This window comes from Mycetomoellerius zeteki, unplaced genomic scaffold, assembly GCF_001594055.1.
Source record: "Mycetomoellerius zeteki isolate Tzet28-1 unplaced genomic scaffold, Tzet1.0 scaffold309, whole genome shotgun sequence".
NCBI lineage: Eukaryota > Metazoa > Arthropoda > Insecta > Hymenoptera > Formicidae > Mycetomoellerius > Mycetomoellerius zeteki.
In genome coordinates, this window is record NW_017257293.1 from 123,390 (window position 1) to 146,706 (window position 23,317).

A 23,317-nucleotide genomic window follows, 5' to 3' on the forward strand; every position below is an offset into this window, starting at 1 on the left:
GATCTGCCGGACCCACCGCGCTGGAAATGGGCCGACTCGATGAATTCGTATGCACATTAGATATAGATGCCGTGAGAAATCATTCTCTTTGTCTCTCTCTCTCTCTCTCTCTCTCTCTCTCTCAAAAAAAACTCCCCTTGTCTTTCTTCGTTCGATCGTCCCCGGACAAATCGATTCGATGGAAGACAAAAATATCGCAATGATTCTTGCCAAAACCGGCTGTATTGTAGTACGAACCTAAGACAAAAATCCGACACAACCCATTGATTGACACGAAATTTGATGGGTGAATAAAGATTTGATTGGGTATCATCAAATCAAATCTTTATTAATGATTAATATACAAAAAAAATATTTTACTATATTCAAGATTATTATTAATCTCCACAATCGATACGCAGGAGAAATAAAAATGTAAAAAAATAGTTTTATTGGAATAGAGTGATGATCATTTATAACGGGAGTGTAATCCGTTTATCATTCAACGATGCTTTTATTCTATCAAGATAACGGTCAGAATTAATAATCGACATATGATTAGAAAGAGGAACAACAAGATAACTAATAGCTCAAGCTTCATCAATCAGAAGATAGAGATGTAACGAGAACTCGCTATTTACCTGCTTTGTTTTGAAGGGAGTTGCGACGCAGTTATGTCGCACGAATCGAAACAGCTTTTAGGAAGCGCGAATAAGCGCGTGCTGCATGCACGCGCGAAAGAGTTCCTGAGTATTTCAAAAACATCTGGCCTCGTGGCAGAGGCTCAGAGATTCGAGTCGAGTACAACTCGAGTACGGAGTACCACTCGACAGCGCCGGTCTTTGGAGATGAAGGCACGTTTCCGCGCTTTTGAGCTTTCGCGTAGCAACGACGAACGGTGAAGAGCGAACGAACTAAAAGGTGGGACACTCATCGCTCGAATCCGAAGAGAGGCATATTAATTTCCACGTCGATTGGCAGCCTCAATAGCGGCCATGATAAACGCGCCGAAGCGACGAGTACTGTCTTCTGTTCATTTCTCTCTCATCTTTTTTTTGTCCGTTAAAACTTTATATTGTTTATATTTTCTAAATACATACAGGAACTCTCTGAGGATGATTAAAACAAATAACTGAACCATTTCAGTTGATATTGCATATTAATTGATATATGCTTGTTATTTCATTCATTTGCGAAGTCTTCAAGAGTTAAAAGTTTGTTAATAGTCAGCAATATCTTCTGATAAAATTTTCTGATACTGACATTCAGTGGCCTACAAACATGAATACCCAATTCACGATTATTGATGATCACGTTATCCGTAATGTAAAGATCCCGCAATATTCGCGCCGCTGCGGAATAAATTATTTTAATAGTCAAATGACTTTAATATTGAGGCAACCAGCCATTTTCTACGCTCGATGATCCAATGATACTAATAGGTATACGAGAGAAGTCGAAAGTGGCACGTACGCGTGTGCCTACGTTATGCGAATATCCAACAGGATGGATAGACAGACCCCCCGCAAACGGGCGTTCATTGTCGCGGTTGCTCGCGGGGGTCCTCATGACCAAACGCGTCACGTTGATCGCGTCCACATTGAGCACAGCTCTCTGCAATTTCGCTAACGATCCGCAAAAAAGGGTGAATTCGAAACCGTTCGTCAATGAAGTTGAGGCATATTACTGAAGAAGAACATCTTACGATTTCAAATAGCAATTATAAAATGTAATTTGAATTCTCTTTATGTAGTTGGAATATCAATTCAAGGAATTTTAATAGAGAGACTCTAAGATCTGATTGCATCATGACAATTTAATTTAACACATTAATCGCCGATCGAGCATATTTAGCCGATTTTCCATTCACACACGCTAGTTAGATAATTTTATATTAAGGACAATAATATACTTTATATAGTATTGCAGAATTTTAATAGAGAGACTCTAAGATCTGATTGCATCATGACAATTTAATTTAACACATTAATCGCCGATCGAGCATATTTAGCCGATTTTCCATTCACACACGCTAGTTAGATAATTTTATATTAAGGACAATAATATACTTTATATAGTATTGCAGAATTTTTTATTGCAGTATTGAATTGAACAAAAATATGATATGTAATATTTATTCACTCCAGGACAACCATTAGTGATAACATTATAAAAAGAAATGCGTTTTATTGTTGTCTCCATTTTTTAAACACTTAAAGATGTTTCACTTTTTCAATAGACAAAACGTGTTTGGATTTAAAACGCATAATGTTTTAAATCCAAATACGTAGTGTTTTGTCTATTTAAAAAGTTTAAAACTAAAACATCTTTAAGTGTTTAAAAAATGGAGTCAAGAATAAAACATTTTAATATCTTAAAATTAAACACTTCTTTTTTCAATGAATGTGTGGTGAATTAAACATTAAATAAAGAAGATAGAAATTATTTACTAAAACTGAGAATTGAATGCATCAATGTAGATGTTAATTCTCAATTCAGTGATTAAACAAATTCCTGCTATTTCTGCGATAGTTTTATCCATAAATAAAAAAAGTTAGTCAGCGACAATTCGTATAACCGACTTCGAGACATCCGAAAGGAGAGGAGGGTTTGCTGCCGCCTGATTAGGCCCGTACACGCCAGATCGCAATTCGTGCGATCGTATACGTTCATGTCAACTGAATGACCAGTAGCGTACGAACGGGGACCCCCCGTGACTGGGTTAAGGTAGGGGCAACAGAGAACAAACGAGGAAAGAAGGAAGACCCTCTTTCTCTCTCCCTCTTTTTCGTGGTGGGCGCCATTGTCACGGTTCTTCGCGGGGGTTCCCCGCGACTGAATACCGCGTCGCCCTGGGAGGCATCGCGACGCCCGCTTTCGCTCTATAATTTTAACAGCCGACTCGATGATTTCGTTCGCCTTGCTCCCTTTTTTTTCTCCTTTTTCGCATAGTTGCCTTGTCGAGCACGGTTGCGCGCAAACAACTGGCGCACGACCACCTGGTTATTCCGAGCAGATCAGAGAGAAAATGCCAGCCATTTTTTCATAGGGAGAGCTCACTCAAATCGCTCGAATTTAACTATCAGATGAATCATTCATATTTTTCAAGCTAGTTCGCGATATTCACGAAAATACGAGATTATAGATTTTAATAGTGGATGTACTGTAGCTACAAAGCAATTATATTTATGCATAATCGATGCCAAACATAATAATACCCAGCAAACAAGCTGACGTTAATTGCACATTTAACATCAAAATAACATCTTTAACATCAAAATGATATTCAATAACGTCAACATATTTATCGGATATTACGATTCGTTATAGATACATTCCTTTTTATGCTGTTTTAAAGAACAATTATGGTAGAAACCGAATTAAACAACATCCAACATCAATTATCCAATCTCTCAGTTATCCGACTTTACTATCAAGCACATAGATGATTCATATTTATTTATCCATAATATATATGTATTCCTATAACATTTTCTATAATTGCAAATATTGGCAACAATTACTTATGTTTACCGAAATGAGAAATACTTTATTATTGCTGATACTGATGGAGAAAACATGGGAGTTATGATAATTTGTCGTCACATATTGCAAGAAATAATAGTCTATAAAGAGATCCATTAAGTCAAAGTGTACACGTATCCGGCGAATATTTAAAATAGATTTTCTTGAAAAACAAAGCCTCATATGAAAAAATTTTATTCTACATTTTTTACTTATTTTTTTCATGTAGAATTATCCTTTTCCAGGTTTTCTAGTTCACGAACACTCCGTATATTTCAAGTTTGAAGAGTCAGGTTTCATGGTTTAGTGATCATTACATATTTAGCACGTGTTTCCGTTTCACAGTGTAGGACCCCTGTTCTATCCCTAGAATCGTTGAGATGAGGTAGAAAGGGTTCTGTGAGACCCCCCAAGAGGCCTCTCCTATCACGCCTTACCAAAGAAATAACGGAGGTAGCACCCAACGTCAGGCAACGGATGACCGGACGCAGAGAGTATGTGGGACGTCGTGTTTCCCCGTATGTCGTCCAATATACCCCCTGTGCATGTGTTCCTGTGCCCTTTCGCCTGTTTCTAAAATGTTTGCGAGCCAACGAATCTAATATGTTGCCTTGACGGACACCATCGATACGCGATTAATCTCTTCAAACACGCATTAAAATAGTAAAAAAGCAATAAACTAAAGGAAGATCATTAATTTGAGACTATCATTCTAATTTTAAAAGTTTTCGCAATAGAATTTTCATTAAAAACGTTTACTTTACGAGAATAATATGTCTCTTTGGAAATTAACTAACAGATATGAAAAAATATTGGAAAGAAAAAAAAAGTTGCGAGAGTTGCGACGTTTTACGCAAATTCGCTTTGTACGAGAAGGCCTTTCCGAATTGAGATATTAAAAAGAAATAGAATACGAAGAATCATGGTGTTGAAAGATAGTCATTGTTTGACCGCACGCGGCGCAAATGCGGCACGTTCGTAATCCCAAACAAATTTGCGGATTACACTCCCAGCATGAATTATTTAATCCCAGCACGGTCTCATTGGTTTAGTTAGTGACCCGTGGGGTTTTACACAGGAGATCGCACACGCCCGCTCACCATGATCCCTCGTGCGCCTCTCTCCTCGTGCGCCCTTTCCACCTTCTTGCATACGATTCTCCTTTATTTCCTTCCTTTTCGAAATCGCACGCGTACATCTATTTGACACTTCTTTCAATGGAAGAAAGACTTTCCCACGAATAGATAACTCAGCATGACAATTTTTAATTAACATCGAAGTCATCAATAATTTAAATGCTCGATAGATAAATCAATTCCGATTTTCTGAATACGAGGAAAATTTAAAGCCGAAAAACTTTCGAAGGATATTAAATATATTACCTTGCAATGTATTTCAAAATTCATGCGTGAAATGAGGCTTCGTAAAACATCCGCCATTCCTGCAAGTGTTCGACCATTATTTTCGTTGGACGCAACGCCCTGCCTAGCCATTAAATTTTCGCTCCACATAATATGGCTGACCGCCGATAAAATTCTGTGAGGAAGAGAGGCAGGGACATTATTTATGGCGCTAACGCTCGCGAATCAAGATGTAAGCGTGGGCAGTGCGATGGGATACTGTCGGTCGAAAGGCTGCGAGAAATGTCTTGCACAAAAGTGAATGTAAAATCTTTGCGAGAGTAATCAACAGGAGTGATAAGAATTATTTCTGTATGTTACAGCAATTATACATTAACGCAAACAAGTCCTTATGCATTCTCGAACGACGTTAACAGTAATATTCAAGCTTCTAACATTCAAAGGCACTTATATTAATGAGATAAATAGCCGCAAAGTCGTGTAATTTAATAAAACTTAATTCGCGTGATTAAAACGAAAAGGCCATTGCCATCGTAATAATGTGCAATATTTTATATAACTCAGATAGTGAACACCGCGTAATTCGTGCCATGACGGAGTTTTGCGATCGGCTGTACAGCAGTTCATAATTTCCGCATCCCACGCCCTTATCTTGCGAAATTATCACGCGTATCTCGCGGCGCGTGCATAAATTATCTCGCGTGAGGTATAACGTCCCGGGGAGAATGCTTATCGAGTCGATGTCATAAAGGAGATGCCAATAACTTGCCTTCGTCGTCGCAACAGCGCGTGCGAAGGAGCGACGAATCGTGGCATGGAAAAACGAAGAGAACAACATCAAGGAACCGTGACAGCGCGCTTCAAAAAGCAGAAACGAGCGAATCGTCGCGGTTAATTTTCAAAACAGCACATGAATTCAGATTGAGTCTTTTTTGCAAAGACTCGTAAAACGTGGTGTATTCTATGTGTATCTTCAGCGTGTCATTCTTCGTTTTATGATTCTCAATCAACATGCAATAATCTTGAAAGGATACCTCCCAATTTTCTCTCTTTTCTCTCACCTCTCTGTTTTATCAAATATTTTATTCTTCAATTATTAATTTAAAACACAATTTTTTAATCAAGTATTATTTTATTTAAGTATTATTTTAATTACATGTATATTTTATCATCTTTTTTAAATATTAATTGAAAGCAAAATATATCTTTTTTTTTTTAAGGAGAAAGTTCCTTTTTTATAACTATTATACATCAAAGTTTAAATTTTTATATAAGCATTTAATAATTAAAATTGAAAAAAGTCCAAAGTTTCCGTTAATTAAAAAATATTTTTTCTTAACATTGTGAAATGAAATACTTTCTTTTAAATAATTGTGAATTCCAAATTTCTTTATCCATTTAATTTTTAATAGTTTTATTTTGAAACGAAATATATTACCGGAAATGAAAAACATTCAGATAAGATTTCGAGCTATCGATAGATGAGATAAGTATGGATGATGAGTCTCTCTCGGCGATGCAACATCTCGATGAATCCGAAGGTACCTCCGGCTTCTTTCGTATAGCGGTCCGGTTCCTCATCGCACGCCGTCTAGACAGTCTAAATTTGAATAATATTTTTATGAATGAGTGGACGCGCCATAAATCCTTGCGTGAATACCGCGGGATCGGTCGTGTACACGTGGACACGTGGAAACACGAACGCAGCACGCACGATACGCGCGCGAGATACTAACGGAATGATACATACATCCGAGAGAAAGATGGGGCAAAGAAAGAGAAAGAAAAATATAGGGAGAAAGAATTGGAGAAGAGAAAGAAAGTTGGTTCTCTATCCTAGCCCGGGTTAAGCGATGCGAAGGTAGATCTCTCCCCCGTAAATTCCCCCCCCCCAGCTTATTATTTTATATCGCCTCGCATTTGTTACAGATGCATGTTACAATGCATGCGACGCGAATACGTTTAATATTTTCCTACCTAATGCGATGTTTGCTTAATAGCGCGGAGAAGGGGATTACGCGTGTCGCGATAAATGGTATACGCGCGGTGTGGATCTGGGTGCACGTCGCGCGTCCGTCGAACGGTTAGCGGCGTGAGTCTCATGCCATTTCAGTCACGTGAGTATTTATTAGAGAATAATGTAAGATATCATACCGTAAATATCACCGATTAACATTATGCACGTAACTTTGATAAAAATCGCAATAATGCAACATTACATTATTCTCTGACACCCGCAATTTTAAAGGTCAATTAGGAATTTATATAGAATTATAATTAAAAATTATTTCTAGATAAATAGGCTGAAACTCGTTCATGACAGAGTGTGAGGGATTGGTCTAAATTATCAGTTTTGTACAATCAAATTTTCTTTCGAAAATATTTTTACTGTGAGTGTGAAACGTGTGCGTTACTCGTGGGTGGGATTGCCTACAAACGTAAGTGTGTCACAAAAGAGGTGAGAAGAAGACAAATCGGCCAAATTCGATTTCTCATATCCCACAAGATTGCATCTTCCCACTGATCTCATTGTTCTCTGACAACCATGAAAAACACCGTGCTGTTCTATTCTCGTGCCAGCCAAATGTTCCTTCAATTTCCTTCTTTCTCAACCATGCAGTATATCGCAGCATCGTCATTTAAAAGATTTTACACATACAAGCTATTTTCCGCCGCGAAACTGCAATCATCTTTGTCACGAGAAATATGGTTTAGCTTCAATCTTATAAGCGTTTCACCGATCAACGAATGATTTAGAGACAAACAGCTTTTAGATTAGAAAACTAGTTTTATCGAGAGAGAGAATACACGTTACTGCATCGCATCGCAAAGTGTTGATCGTGTTCACAATAAGCAATCACCTTCAGTACTCAACATTGCATTCGATTTTCCAAACGGTGTTCAAAAAAATAAGAAGAACTGAGCTTGACCAAGAAGTGAAGCACGACAGAAATGTGCGGGACGAGACGAAGGAAGAAAGACGGTTTGGATGGAGAGGGTAGAAGACCCCGAGAGTAGAGAAACACATGTCGTTCGCTGTACCCCGCGGTGCCGTGGGGTTCGATGCGTGAGATTCATATATTAAGCAGCGCGCACTGGCCGAAACTCTCCGAACCTGGAACGAGAATAGAGGAGGAACAGTCGGAGGAAAGACAAGACATGATAACAGAGACAAGGAGGAGGCAACGTGGCATAGGTGCTGGTGAAGAAGAAGCAACGCATCGAAAAAGAAGAAGAAGAAAAGAGCGCGAGATATGACGAACGGGACAAGAGAAAATGATGAAACGGGACAAAGAAGGACAGAGTGGTGCGAAAGGAGGAAGTAAGAGGGAGTAGGGCAACGAAGCAAGGGGATGCTGTAAAAAGAAGGTTGGTGCGCAAGAGGAAGAAGGAAGATCGGAGAAAAGAGAGAAAAACAGAACGCGGCTTCAGGCTTCATCGGGAAGGAGAACGGCTGCGGAGCGAACCAGAGACAGATGAACTAATGCTCGAAACCACGGGGGGCCCGTGCTTTCGAGCGTCTAATGATTTAGCCGGTGCAACGACGTGCCGGTGGTACTGACGCTGATGATGGTTGTGGTGAAGGTACCGGTGCTTATCCCGGTACCGTGCCGTTCGGAGTGTTCTCGCAGACTCGATTTTCGGCCGAGCCGACATAAATTTTAGCTAGGCCGTGCTTTATGTCGCTTTGTACTTATTGTTGAGATTTCCGAGGAAAGAACTGATCATCGTGTTACCGTGTTATCATTTTCTCTGAGTGAAAACGTTGTTCAAACCAGTCCTAGTTGTAATGACTAACAAAATTTCTGAACGCCGGAGATTTTCTGCATTCTTAAGATGCCGCACCGGTAAATAACGATCGATTCGACATCGATTTGAGGTTCGGCAAAGGTGTGGTTAGGAAAAATCAATTCGTGATGTTATAACGATCGGCAGGATGACGCAGGTAAATCGATGATTATCATTTTCTTTTTTGATCGTAACAAATAATCCATAAGAAAATTTGCTACTTTTTTTCTCGTGCAAGATTTTACTTTCAAATTGTTAAATTATACGGAGAAGTTTAAAAATGAACGAGTACTATCTGCTGTAATTAATGCCGCATATTTTAAACTTTATTTAAGCTTCTTTTGAAATTTTTTGTCTTGTCTATAAATATGGAAATTTGTTTGTCGTAGCAAAAAAGGAGCATATTTGCGTGCTGTATCGTCTAATAAGAAATTTCCAAAAAAGGAGCTATAAATCACTGTTTTTGTTTAAGAGTATAAAACACCAATATAATCTCTAAAAAAAACTTAAAATTGGAAATATTTAATATTTACACTTTACATATAAAAATGAATTTACTAAAAGTACATATATGTGAAACGGCTGTGTAAATAATATCAGATAATTATTTAATTTATTTTTATAATTTATTTACTTTTTTGTTATTACTTTTTATTGTTTTACCATAAAAATAATAAATATAGTAAATAAATTATACAAATGTGTTGCTAAATAAATATATAATGTTATTCACATAATTGTTTCATATACATATAGAGTCTTATTCATTTGTTTCATTTTTATATGAAAAGTTCAAATATATTTTTGTAATTCCAGGAGCCAGAAAATGAATCATACTGAATATAATCATAAATATAACACATTTTGAAGTTCCAATTTCAACTTTTTGCAGGAATTTTTTACATTCTTGAACTATTCTCTCTATTTTTGTCTTAAGAGATCGTATTTTTTTGCATTTTCGTATTATTGCTCGTACGTTTCTCAGGAACCAACAAACAATACTTTACCATGGATATATTATTGAAACGGTAATCAAAGAAAGCTTTCCGGTGTCCCTTTCGATCATCCCTTTACTATTTAGGTTTGCGTCTCTCTCTGATCTCCCTTCGTCTTCTATTCGCAAAGAGAGCAGAGAGCAGCTTGAAGTTTCACTTCCACCATATTCTTACCATCTTCTTAGTCATAGTTAGTGGCCGCAGGGTGAACCATAAAATTTTATAACTAGTAATAGTTTTTTTGCGATTTCCGCCACTATGATTTACGTTCTCGCATATATCGCCTATGGTTGGGATAAAAAATATGTATTTTTTCAATTTCTTTTTTCTTTTTTTCTTGATGATCTTCATGTTTAAATTCTTCGTATAGCTATTTTTTTTCGTATAGTTATTTCTAAGAATTTCAACATCATTTTCCATTAGATGTTTTGCAATTTTGAATTCGTGCTTTTTTTCAATATTGAAAAGTTAATCAATCGCATACAACAATTATTGAAATTTCTTTTTAACATTTTAAAAACGTTTCAATTTTTTCTAGTAATCTTTAATACAATGTTAAAATAAACGATATTCGAGAGTACCATTTTGATTATTACATCGCATCAATATATAATTTTAAAGAAACTGTGATATCTCAAAAATTACATAGGAAAAAACAAAAAACTTTAGGAATCTTGTCTGTTTTTACGTATTCATGTTCGGACATAAAAGTGCTATTTAAGACAATGATCTTATTCAATGCAAAGTATTATCCTCAGAGAAATTATATTGACATCGTTTTGGTGAAATTTTCTATGTCACGGAAATTTTTTATTTCCCCGATAAGCGACGATTTCACAATGATAGATTATTCCAACATGCTTGCTTTCTTTAACCAGCTGCTCATAATTGCACGCTGCGTTATATTTTTCTTCGATTTACCTCATGTCGAGTAGAATCATTCGCAAGAAAGTTGCGGGTATTCTTATTGGTCACGCTTCCTTTAAAGTATTTATTGGAGTCATAAATGCCTGCAGTTTCGAGATAATTCGAATGGCACAGCTGTGCACATCATTGGTATATTTCTTAAGTAGCTAAGCAAAATAATCTTCAATAATCACTCCGTTTGTCTCACTTTTTTCACAACTATCTGCTTGCTGTGTTTATAAAGAATGAGAATGTTATAAATAGGTTTTGTAAAAATTGCAGATAAACTAGATAATTGCCAATCTTTTTCTTCTAAAAAATGTATTAAAAAATCCACAATCTAATTATAAATATTGATTCGTATCATAGAATTTTGTTCCATCCGGGAAGTAATATTTTCTAAGAGAGATAAACTAGTTTATGGCACGTCCATAGTGTTCGAAAACTCATGGCAGGTATGCAACAATAAATGACGAAAGTCGCTTTCCATCGCTGCACGGACCATTAACGGTCATTCTTCAGCAATAACCAATGATTTCGTACAGATGATTTTTGACCAGCATCCTGGGTGGTATCGTTCTATCAACTCGAAGGACTGGTCTACATTTTCATCTTCTTCCTCCCCCCTCTCCTCCCGATCGACAATGACGATTTCCGACGCTAGCAAATTCATTGTTATCCGTAGTCGATCCTCCGCACTTCTTTTTACGAAAGGACACACGACGATGATTCTCGACTCAGGTATCTGAGCGGTCCTTCTGTATTCTTGACTTTTCTTCTCGTTACAGATGACTTCGCCATCTTCGCTCGTGGATGTGGTTCGATCGAAAGGGCAACATCCAATAGCCCACCTACTCGACATGGGCCCTCTCTTTTCCACGAGTTTGTCTCCTCATGTTTAGACCACACTAGGGGTTCCAGAAAATTACACCAAAAGCTGCTCAATTTCTCGTTTTAACAGCCGCATAATGGATTCTCGCGCGTCGCGTTCCGTGATCCGATCAATAGGATCGTTGCAGCCGGTTCCCTGATTTAGACATTTTCGATGCAAAAGGAAGATTTTGCTTATAGCGAGATCAATGAGTGTGACGGGAAAATATGACTCTGCTGTCAGCAACGCTAATGATGTAAGAATCGTTTAGCTTTCGATTAGAATGAAATATTGTTATATTGTTGTATGATTTGACTTATGAGATACGATAATAGATCTATAGCTTATACAGGCCTTTATATCATCAATATACATCAGTAATTTCACATACAAATCTGATTATTGCAAAATTATTGCGAATTATCTATGTCTTCTTCGTGACGAAATAATGAATTTTTAGAACAATAAGTAAACTTAACTTAATTCTCCAATGACGTTTCTTCAATGATGCAAAACATTATTATACATAGTTTATTACTTTAGACTATTATTTAAACATTAATTATATTTACAGAATTATAATTATTATTTTTTATTAATTTAATACATTATTTAAATTTGACAACGCCCTGGTCATTGATGACTGGCGTGGTGCCAGTGAAAGTTATAGTCAATGGTGATGCGAATCGCATATTCTCGCGTCAGTTCTTTCCGCGTAGTACAAATTTAATTTATTAACACAGAAAAGATTTATACGGTACAAAAAAATTTTACTAGAGTATTCCTATTTTTATTATAAAAATATACCTATTATTATATACATATAATCTTTTCTATGTTTACGATAAACAATCAAATTGCATCTTCCAATTGTTTTAAATATTATTCTTACAAGAAAATGCAGCAGTACTTTTTTCTTTGCAGAATTTGTAAAGAAAAAGAAGATAATAATAGAAAAACATTAAGTCTTACTTATTTTCCTTCCGGGAACGAGGGGGTCACGCGAAATAGAGAGGGTGGCTTGTAATGGGAAGCTTGATTATAATAGAGGTATCATTCCCGCAGACTCTTCCTCTTCTCTTGGATAATTGCAAATGGCGTCCTTTTATACCGCTAGGGCGGCTGATCAAAGCCGCGGATAAATAAAAGATAATCATCTAATTATTCCATTCAAATGGCCGGCTGCCGTATCGGAGGTACGATTGGCTCGACGGTCATTAAGATCGCGGCGCGATCATATTTTCATTCCTCTCTCCTCCCTCGATTCGTACGAATCATTGTGATCGAATTCGTGGTGAATGTGACCCGTATTACGAACGTAACGACTCTTCAATCGAATTGCTCATTTAATATCGTTTCGGCATCTTGTTTAATATATGCGAGCTAATTTATACCTCGCGCGAGAAAGAGAAGAGAGGCTCTATCTTCTATTTTATAAGTATATAAAAGAGAAGAAATATTAATAACACATATAAAAGAGAGGAAATATTAATAATGTCAATTTGAAAAAATTTGTAAGCCTTTCTCGCATTTATTTCTTCTAAATCCAAGTTGATACTTTGTACTTTTTTTATATTGCTCATCTGCGTAGTGATTCGATATCTATGATACCAAATAATATTAAAGCTAGACTATATTTTATCGCGCGACAATACACCGATATTTCGCATCCAAAGTGATAGACGAATGACATTAGATCGCCGAGATATCTCGTTCGAAGCGTCAGAAGAATGACGTTGGTATCGCGAGATAACTTGTCCATTGAATGCAAAAGGATTAGCAACACCCAAGGGATGGAGGCGACGCCACGGGATGTTTTTTGGGCAGCAAATTAACGTGTAGTGACAGACTTGTCAAAAAGAAGGCCGATACAAGCCTCATTAGCTTACAAGATGCTCCCATCGGTTCTCGATGTCTGCGCGGATGTGATGCCTCGTGGTGTCCTTGAGGCATCTTCGATCCCAAGATTTCCCCAGTGAATGCAAAACAGCGACTGACGTTTAAAATGTTGCAGTCGCGAGGCTCGTTCACAATAAAAATCACGGCGTGCAGACGCAACGATCACGGTGTCCCGTTGGCTACCTGCCAAAAAAGATCTTCCTGCCGTCCGCATTAGTTACGAATGAACCGAACCAAGCAGGAGAACATGCAATCGAATGAAGGATCTTGGCGCGGCCGATCTTGTGGTAGTAACGCGATCTATAGATCTCAAACAGAGGTGTGACCGAGAAACTGGCACGGGTGAGACGGCGTGTCTCCTCGGTCCTAAGATAAGAATCTGTCACCCCGGTGACTGGCTGGTATACTAATACCGGACGACAAGATACTTACTACCAGATAAAATGCCAGGAAGTTTGCTCAGTCACTCCCGATGCTGCGACACAATGGTGGTACCACTTCGTTCGCTGACATTCGCCGACTGAAGGAAACCGAAACATTTCGCACCGACGGTACTTGAATAATAACGCGATAGTTTAAGGAGGAACGCACGTCCGAAGCTCCGCTTCCTGTATACTCCTCGAGAGATTTGCAATTTAATGACTCACTGTGCGATTGTATCTTTCTGTGTAATGGTTAGGTGATGTCAGAGAGAAATCATCTATCTACTTCTCCCGAAACAGATTGCGCGCCACCAATGTAAGAATGAGCGATGCTAAGTCGAAACGATTATGAAATCTGAGAACGCAATTTCCAAACGCGAAGATAAAAAAACAATTAGAAATTCAATTAAAGGTTTGTACGTAATGGATGATAGGTCATGCTGGAACGGTAACATCACAAGTGGCGAAAATATATTCGTTGTAAAAACAAAACGATATATCGGATCTCGTAACATCGATCACCGAGAAAGATGGAAAGAGTCACATTCTCGACCGCGTAACCGGGAGTTTCTTTTTTTTCTTTTCGATTAACGATTAGCTATTAAAAACTAACGGCAGATCGCGTGTCAAAGAGAGATGAAATAAGTGGTATACTAGATCTGGGACAAGACTGAGAAAAAAAAATTTACCGCGCACCTTCCTCAGCGGAGGTCGTGAAACTATAAAAAAAAAAAAAAAAAAAAAAAAGAAAACTAAACGTCAATCCGATCTTCTCTTCCTGGAGCAGATTTCGTCGTCCGCGTCTATATCGAGATGGGTCCGGCCAGGTGAGTGGGTGAGTGACTCCGGCATTGTCGTTCGGTAAGATATACGACTCCCGGTTCCCAGAAACAGTTTATATTCCGGGCGGTAGAATGGGAGAAGGATCGGAGAGATCGTTATAGGCTTACCTGGCCTCGGACCATCCTCGTCGTTCTCATCTCGGAAGCGTTCGTTTTTAGGATTCTGCGTCGAAGGCACTCGGTCAGGGCCGCCGTCGGCCCACGAATACCTCGGATACCTCAGTAATCATTTTCGAAGACTTATATCGCCTCGCGGGCATACGGGTATATATTTCGATTTGGGAATAATTCAATAGATAACCGCGATATAACTCGCGCAGGGAACCGATTGCCTTCAAGCGCGTGAATAGCTCTCCAACGATCGATTATAATTAAAGAGACAATTTCTCTTATTTTCGAGCGTAATATCGAATGTTGTGAACGTACACGAACCTATGTTATGCGCTTATCGAGACAATCGGTTTTTATCTCTTCGAGCGTAATAACCGGATCGATCTGGTGATTGTCATTGGGGCAATTATCGTCGCTTGTTGTCTCGTCAGTTATTATCGTTTATCTTTATGATATAGTTCACTTTACGTCTCGTCTCATCTGAAACTCTATAGAGCGATATACATCTCCCCTGGAAAGCGTTCTGTCCGAGGTAATCGCACACAATATTCGCATACAAAGATATGTAAATTTACAAATATTCTTAAACAATTTTTCTCAGTTTAAATTACATTATGAATTTCCATGGAGAGAATGAAAGATAAGAAAATATGTCGCATATTATTAATTTAATAAGCATCAAATCACTATTTTTTATCTGAGATTTAATTTGCGTTGATATCTTTGGTGACACATTCTTCCCATCAATTTTCGAAGGTATAATACATTTGTCTTTCCCCAAAATATTTCTTATATCTTTGTAGGTTTAGAGAAAGTTGTGAATGGGAAACAATTTACTGCATTAGACATATACATGCACATATATATACACAGACGTACATCACTTATTTAACCCTTCAATTTATAACACTGCAACATGGCGATTGAAAGTAGAGGCTTTTGTTGTAGAAAATTTTTCTGTCGGAGTCAATTCTTTGTGTCATTTTTTAAAAGAACTTTGACTTTTTCTTTTTACAAGAGACTCACATAAAGAATGCAGTTTCGTTTTATTTTATCAATAAAATAAAAACTTTCATTTTAAGGCCGTTTTATTTACAAAAAAATTTATTTTTAATCGGTTGTAAAACATATATTGTCTCATAAGCTCCTTTATCACCATTGTATATTATATAAGAACAATCACTTTCAAAAAATTCGTCACGTGTCGTTTTCTTTGAGCTTTTTGAGATATTAAAGGCACATCGCGAGTCTAACAAAGCTCGAGATGGAATGATGAGAGCGAGAAAGATAGAGAGGCAGTTCTTTCGGGGGGTATTTTCAGGCCCTTTTTGAGGTGGGGATATTCAGCTATAAATAACGATAAACAGGGACCTCTGTAAGTCAGGTAAACTCGATTCCCGCACGGATACTATCCGTATAAGTCTATACAGTCAGTAGATTGTGTATAAGAGTCTCTTCTCCCCCTCCTCCCTGTCACATTATTCGACAGACTGTTTGGATGCTGGTGGTTTTTCAGAGTCACGCCCTGGAAGGGGCCGCGGGTCGCGAGGGTGTTTGGGAAAATGGATCGCTTACAGGTGCGACATATTTAATCCAGAGACATCTTCATAATCTGTTAACCCCGACGGAAAATAACACGCAGTGAATCCGTTGAAAGAAAACTCTGCCACAGCTGCCGATCCAATTCGTCTTTCCATGCGTACATACGTATAGACACATTCGTATAAAACGAATGCATTGTTGGCGGAGAAATAATCATTGAGAGTTTCGTTTATTGCTTCTCTCTACGGAGCAGAGAATGCCTCTGCCTTACATCGAAAAATCTATTTTCTAAAATTTTTAGAGTGAATTGTCACTCCAAAGGGACATGTCACTCTTAAAGATTAAAAATTGAACCATTTTTTCAAAGCTGGCTCAATTTTCGCTCTTTAAAATGAGATCCCATTCTAAAGAATTTAAAGAGTAAAATTTTTTTTAATTCATTTCTCTATATACATGTAGGGATAATCAGCAAACACAATATTCGTTATGACGAGAAATCGTCTTGCGAGAATCGATTTTGTGTCTAAAAGGGGAAGCTGGAACTTCGTAATAAAACTATTCCATCTCACAGTGAAAAAGTCCGAGACTGCTCTTATCCGATAACAGCGCGAATGGATGAAACACATGCGCGTGGATTTTATCTGGAACGAGTGTGTATCCGATACGGAGATGCTGAAATAGTTTTCATGTACCCACAGTAGGGCGCACTCGGGGCCACGCTTTGTCGAAGGTACGGTCTGTCGTTCAAGCAAAAGTGATTTTCTATGGCGCGCCATATCGATAACATCACGTTAATGCCATTCACTTGTTTGCCTCGAGAACCGATGCTGATCTTTCTAGGGGTTATTATTACGAAGCGACTCGCAGCATTCGCGCTAACATTCGCATCAGAGTTTCGGTGAGAAGAAAAAAAGATTGGTACGACGCTATTTAATATGACTAATGCTTGCCGCAAATAAATTCCTGCGGATATTGTTGATTCATAATTGGAGAACTGGAAATTCAACGGTTGATCCTTCGATGGTTACGACGAAATGAGATATGTATACACGATTATACGAGGCTAAATAAAAAACCATTATTTTTTTTATTAAAAAAGTATAAAAACTAGCAATAATATCATTACATTACTTTTTAACAATCTCTCAATCTCTCAATCTCTTTGTCTTTTTCTATCAACACGTTTTTTCAACGTTCTACAAAACTTTCTTCCATCTTGAGAGAAAATAATATTGGTAGATTATATATATATATATATGTAATTAAAAATACTTAATTAGGAAGAAATTACGAACATCTAAGGGAAAAATTAAATAAAGCAGATTATTTATCAATTAATAGAAATCTTTATTCAAAAAATACTTTAATTATTTAACTTATTAACTACAATAATTAATATTATTATAATCATATACAATAATTATATTATTATAATTAATATAATTAATCATATATTATTATTAAACTATAATTTTAAACAAAACTCTTGACATTTGACATTATCAATTTCAATAGCCATGTGGAGTGACACTGAATTGATTTTGCTTTTTGTTTAAAATTGTAGTTTAGTTTTTATATTAATAATGTATATAAATATTAACTATTGTAGTTTTTAAAACCAATATTCTTTGTAAATAAAAACTTCTATAATTGATAAATAATTTCTAATCGGCTTTATTTAACATTTCGTTTAGGAATTCGTAAAAAATTTCCCTATTTTCTTCTACATTAAAATCATCGAAAACATGTAATTAATGACATTTACCTTAAACGTGTGCATTACGGTCACCTGTTATTTGCGACACTATTATCACTAGATGCGAGAAACGAGAGGTTACTCTAATGAAAATAAAGATTGAAGCGTTGAATCAAATGTAAGAGGAGAGTGATAGAAGTGTAAACGAAGCTTCTATAGAAAATTGAGACAAAATATAAAAAACAAATGAACGCTTCTTTTCGTAATCTTAATTATCGTTATTTAGAAGCTTTGTTTACGCTTCTGTCACTCTCTTCTTACATTTAACTTACTCCGATTTTTATTTTCATCAGAATATCACTGTCTTCTAATATACTGCAACATTATCGTTCGCATTTCCCCTATTTAACCAAACTATTTTGTCTACTGGTACACTTTTTTTATATCACACACACACACACACACACACACATACACAGTTATCCTTATTTTTTTTTAAGTTTTATTTATGATTTTATCCCTTCTGTCTATATAGAAATCTTACTATAATGCACAGCTCAACATTGCTGCACACAGCAAGTGATGAGTCCATGCTCGTTGATTGCAAACAGAAGACTGCAGGACTATTATTGTAGTATAAAGGCCCAAGACTCCCCTAAATTCGCGTTGCTTGAAATACCTAAAACTTTTTGTATTTAAAACGAGTAAATATACACTCAAGAGAAAGAAAACGAAGAAGATTCTAAGTGCAAAAGTGCAGACAACGAGAACAGATCTTCGCTTATACCATAATGCTTATAACAAAAGTTTTAAATAAAAAAAGAATTACTCTTAATTTTTTATTTATATTTAAATATTAAGATAGGTAATTTTATCAACAAAAAATTAATTAATAAATATATTACTAAAAGAAACATTATATAATATAATAAAGAAGAAATAAGATTTAATAAATATCATTCAAGTAAAAGAAAAATGAAAAAAATAAATAACGAATTTTAAATACATTTTCTTTATCTTGTTACTTTATACAACTTATTAATTTTTATACACAGTTGATTTCATAATTTCAAAAACAAGACAAATGACTGTTAAAAATACTCTCTCTCTCTCTCTCTCTCTCTCTCTCTCTCTCTCTCTCTGTAAAAAATTTTGCTATGTCTACAGTTAACACATTAAAAAAGAAGCTTGGCATTCCAAGGAACATTCGACGAAAATATTTCTTTCGGGCGGAAATGTTTCTTTTGCAAATGTCACGTGTTCTTATTGTTAGTATTTATTTGTCATTTCCAAAGCCATTTATAATAAAGCGTTGGTGGTCTCTCTTGTTCTCTACTAAAATTTTCAAAGAAGATATAATTTCGTTTGAATATCGCATTTGTTCGGTGCAGCCGACATCAATTTAAAGTTTGGGGCACCCGGTATTACAGGCAGCCGGCTTTTCCTAAGTGTGATTTTTCTGGAATTGATGGCGGTACATTTATTCAGAGCGCAACATTGGTTATAACGGGCTACCTGTAACCTTGACAAATTTGTTTGGGTCGTGTTTGTCACGCCTTTTCATACGGACTTCCAATATATAAAACTATATTTTGCACATGGGCATAACCGATCTGGTCATCAATAAATAAAACTACTATTTTATTTATTTCATTTTTATTTCATTAAAAAAGATCGATTAAAAAAAATCGAACAAATATATACTCGATTACTTGATTTTTATGCGGAAAAGTTGTATAAGAAAGTAATATTTATGCCTAAAAATATTTGTTATTTAAATATTTCATTACATCTGTCATTTCTCGGAAATTTTTTGGTAAAGTTATTTTTATTCGTAGAATATATAATATATGTTGGAGAATCGATATGTCTTGTTATGAAATATTTATAGTAATATTTTGAATAGTTTTTAGAATATTAAGGGATTGTATAAAATATTTAGAATTGTATTTGATATTTTCTGTATTAAGCCTTTAAATTGAGAACTAGTAAACAAAGTATCAAAAATTATATATAGACTTGGAAGAAGAATCAATAAAACTTATGTATATAAATTAGATTAGATATATATTTAGAATGTGCGAAAATAAAACCAAATCTTTCGTGTATGTCTGTATTATGTTTGCACTGTTTCATAGCACGAAAAAATAACTTGCAAACAGAATTATGCACATAAACGCAATCGATGTTTGCGATTAAATAATATTGCAATATATTGGCAATTTCGATAATTAAGATGAAGTTACTCCAACGTAAAGACCACGCTGTCCGCATTCTTCTCTCAATTAGCGGATACTTTTACGACGCATGTATGTATTTCCGAGAACTCGCTGCCCCGTATGTATGATCTTTCTTTTTTCTTTTCGTCTTCTTTCCTTACAAGACGATGAAACCCATCGAAGTGACCATTTCGTGGACCACGAAGAGGACTGTAGTAAAACGCATTTTTTTCGAGAGATTTCATCTTCTCGCGCTTTTCTTCAGTTTTATTTTACGCTCATAAACATCTCGGTCTGATTTACTATTAGATCTCGCCAGACTACGTAATCGCCAATAAAAAATTTATTTAATGCTCCTTCGTTTCTTTTCAACAGTGTCTATTTATCTAAATGTCCATTTCAGATTGGACACTGAGAATTGAAATGATACTGCATTATAAGAGTTGGAAGACAGAATTTTATACACACGTAATATATTCACACATAATATTTTATGACTATTCTGGTTAACATTTTTCATGTATCTATCAAGACGTAAGAATATAAGATATATAGATTGCGTATAATAGTGGTAGAATAAGAAAAACAATCAATCAAATTTTTGCCATAAAATAATTATGTTGGTTTTTTACAATTTGGGGCAAATTTTTGATTGACTCAGAAACTCAATCAGCATGTTAACTGATCTGCGCATCCTCGAAACTGATGCGTCTTATTTCTACATCATAGTATCTACTAACAAACAATGGACCCATTTCTCATTTCGAAAATCTGAGAGAGGGTTCTCTTACAGATTTTTTAAATGGCACGTACAAAAACCGATGTCATATTTCCGCCATGTGTTCAACATACGCGTTAGAAATAGAAGAACTGCAATAGAAAAACGATTTTTCTGTAATGCAAATAATATTATACCCGATACTTAGCGAATGGTTTCTACCGGAAGTTATTTATGCGTATTCTCAATATTTTTTGGAATTAGCAATAATGCGCTTATTTCTCGGACAATACTGTCCGAAATTGTATTATAATACCACAACATATAATAATATTATTAAAAAATCAGAAAAGATATTTAATACATAGAAGGCTTATATGGAGATGGTTGTTATATATTAAACAATTTAGTAAATTATTAGCAAAATTATTACTGTAAGAAAAAGATCATGTCTAGTAATTTAATAATAGTTAATATTAAAATTCGCTAGTTTTATTGAATTTAAGATAATTAATTTTTGATTTTTCAAAACTAAAAATAAAATTAATTAATTTAATATTATGTTTATGTCATATTCAGATTAATATAAATTAATATTATATTCCTATTTCTCTAAAATTTCTCCTATAAAATCTTTCACTATTATACTTGTTTTCTCTATAATTTGTTTTTTAATATATTTTAAACACACACACATACACACACACACACATACATCAAATAAAATAATCTTTTTCTGACGTTTAAAAATTCGTCCCTCAAGAAGTTAAAACCGTCATACACAAATTGACGTAAAAACGTATATTTATTATAATATAAATATGAAAATGGATTAAACCATGAAATTCTCAATATATTTTATTGTGTTGTTAAGTAAAATCTATATTTTATAATTCGAAATATGCATTTTACATTTATGGATTAAATCAATGTATCAATGGTTTTAATATACATTAGTGCATCTAATTAAATTCGCCATAAGAACGAGCTCACGTCTAGATTAGTGATGTTGACAATTGCGACTCTATCGAATAGATCGAATAGGAAATGGAAGGGATATTCACACAGAAAAGAGCTATGTTCGTATGTTGTCCATGTGCGATCAGCGCCGCGCTGAGTGGTTCCTTTTTAGTGTGAATATCTCTTCCATTTCCTTTTCGACAGAGCCGCGTCTTAATTCTGACACCACTGATCCAAATGTCTTATCAGTAGATATATCCTTTCCAATCCCCACATGCTGTTAGCATATTGTTCCGTTTGCAGTCTCGTTCTGCAGTCTCTATTTCTCTTATTGTGGCTATGTTCCAAAATTGACTGCCTGTACTAAAAATCTATAGTGCACGTAACGTAAACTGTCGCATTTTCAGTGATGGCAGTAAATTTGGAACACAGCCTGTGTGATACACAATATCTTTTTAAATAATTAATAACTATTAGCTATGATTTTCACGTATATTAGTCTCTTTGAAAAATATTCTTTTTCTCATTGTCATCTTAACTATAGGTCGGTGTTTTTGATGAATTTTTGACACGGTTCTGTCCGTTTTTTCTATGAAGAACTTTGACACGTCTTTTTTTTCTACGAAGAAAAGCAGAGAAAAAAGGGATGTACCAAGAAGTTCAATTAAATAAAACAAACCTTATCAAATATAATAGGGCAAAATTAATTATTTTCGATTTAGTGATGGTATAGAATAAGAAAACAAAAGGATGAATAACTACCTAGTAAATACCGAATATAATTGAAATATAATATAAATGTAAAAACTGTCAAGTAATTTCTATGAGTTATAGTGCATTGGAAGAAAAACATTTTTCTTCCAATGCACTATTATTTGTTCTGCAAAAATATCTTTCCATACAATGTCCTTCCAGGAAAAATTTGAAAGAAGTATTAGTGTCATTTAAATTAGAGCAAAAAGAATTGCAAACATAGAAATATCGAAGCATAATTTCTAAACGAAAATCTTAGGTCGTTTCCCAACTTTTCGGTGTCAAGACTGATTTATTAACAAAATTGATTGATTGTAAAGTATTTTGAAGTCCACACCGAAAAGTTGGGAAACGACCTAAGATTTTCGTTTAGAAATTGTGCTTCGGTATTTCTATGTTTGCAATTCTTTTTGCTCTAATTTAAATGACACTAATACTTCTTTCAAATTTTTCCTGGAAGGACATTGTATGGAAAGATATTTTTGCAGAACAAATAATACTTCATAAAATTGTTTTAAATAAATTTCTTTTATTTGCTCGTGAATTTGTTCAAAGACTTTTCAAAAAGAACCTTGCCAATTCATCATGATTGATAGTCCATTCTGACTGGAGTACGAATTTCTTTGCTCAAGTCAACTAAGAGTGCGTTTCACTTAATGTTCGCAACGCTTGCAAGCATCATTTTGTCTTCGTTTAATATTTGATAAACAACAAGAATGAAATGATACA